Source organism: Laccaria bicolor, genomic scaffold (assembly GCF_000143565.1).
Source record: "Laccaria bicolor S238N-H82 LACBIscaffold_15 genomic scaffold, whole genome shotgun sequence".
In the NCBI taxonomy this organism is placed as follows: domain Eukaryota; kingdom Fungi; phylum Basidiomycota; class Agaricomycetes; order Agaricales; family Hydnangiaceae; genus Laccaria; species Laccaria bicolor.
The window spans coordinates 154230-156333 of record NW_001889886.1 but is presented as its reverse complement, the minus strand read 5'-3'; positions in this window follow the sequence as shown (position 1 = coordinate 156333).

Sequence of the window (2104 nt, the reverse complement as noted above, 5' to 3'; positions counted from 1 at the left end):
ACCAAAATAGCGCAAAATGACCATTTTCTGGAGGCTCTACAAGCATAACTGCTCAGTATTTTTGACTGATTCTTTGATAGGCTCATTCAGGTTGACCAGAGGTATGTTCTGGCTACCTCTCCAGTTAGCACATATTTTTTTTTTCAGATGCCAAAAATGGTCTCCAGAATAAAAACCTTCTCAAGGCTCCAGCTTTCACTGAAATTAGTCTATACCAAGGGAAGTGTAACACAACTACATAATGTAAAAGAATACACAAATACATTTGAGGTACAATAGATTCTTAGAAAGAACCAGAAAAATGAACCAACCTTCATTCTTTTTGCACTCAACTGTACCATCCATTTCAAAAGCTTGGACTTGAGCTAGATTAGTATCCAACAGGTTGGACTAGAATATGCACTTCAATAATCAACTACATTAAGTACCACTCCACATACAATTAATTTTAAAAGCATGCAATTTGGTGTGCAAAAAGTGCAATGTTGTTTCTGAATGAAGTTCATACAGAGTGGTATTTTTGCTCAAATTTTATCTTCTTGGAATTGACAGGTATATGAGAGGCTGATCTAAAGTTTAAGAAAAAGATCCCCAACAAAACACTGAGATTTGATTGATATATTAGACTGGTTATGAAAAAAGTCAGTTCATTTGAGTTGCGACTTGGCCACCAGCTAAGCATGAATAACTCAATGAAAACTTGATACATTTTAAGTTCTTCTTCCAATAATTTAGATCTACTTCCTATCAATCTGGAGACTTCAAGAACATAAAATCTGATCACCTTGCTTTAGCTAGGTCTCCCAGCTTCATATTCCTAAGCAAATATTGATACCAAACATGTCACTCTTCCGCAAACATGGCACAAATAATACAGCTTCCTGGATGTCATATTTTTCAAGATTGGAACAAACATCTCACTCTTCCACAAACATGGCACAAATAATAGGACATTCTGGAGGTCATATTGTACATATTGGACCAAACACTCCACTCTTCTGCAAACATGGTCTAAACATTCTACCACCCGCTGCTGCGAGGAGTTGGCCGAAGGACGGGCAATGAGCAGCAGCCTCTTGACAAGCTATGAAGGAACAAAAAAATAAAAGGAAAAGATTCTGCTAACTTAAGATAAACAGTGGGTGATGGGAACAGCTGAAATGATTAATGCATTTTGTAAGTTTTTTGTTGGGTGAAGCTGAGGGTGTACTAAGAACCATTACTAACATATTTAAAATACAGAAGCAAGGTGTTTGTTGACAAAGTCAACCTCTAGTTAATAATTGTGCTCTATATAGACCAAACAAAAGAGAATCAGCCAAAAAATGCAAGAACACTAATACCATATGGTATGGTATCCACAGCATACCATACCATACCACACATACCATACATACCATACCATACCTGTCATACCTAGTGTTTGAAAGTCCGGTTAGGTCCGGTTATTGGGTGCCCAGGGGCTCTAACCGAGACCGAGACTGGTTAGCCTTTGTCCCAAAACCTAAAATAACCTAACTGGACCGCAACTAACTGGTTACGGTCAGTTATTTGCAGTTACTAACCGGTTAGGACTGAAAAATAAAGAATCGGTTATAACAAGGCAAATATGCTCATATGTATCTTGATAGATATTATTTCTGCATATTCTAGCTTTAAAACGAGCCCAAGAACGCTAAATCGGTGAAGAATTGACATATTTATGCAATTATCCTTGAAAGTCTACACATTTGAGTGATATTTTAGAGATTTGACTGTAACTTAGTCAAATTTTAAGTGTTTTCGACGTTCTCAAGTGCGTTTTGAAGCTGTATAATAGGTCTGATTATAACCGGTTATAACCGGTTATTTAACGGTTAGTTAACCGCAAAATAACCGGTTATTCCATTTTCGAAATCAACTAACCCTAACCACGGTTAGGTTACTGTTGCGGTTAGGTCCGGTTATTTTCCGGTTATTTTCCGGTTAACTAACCTAACTTTCAAACACTAGTCATACCATACCATACCTGTCATACCATACCATACTTGTCATACCATACCATGGTCATACCATACCATACCGCCATACCATGCTATACCTGTCATACCATACCATACTGTCA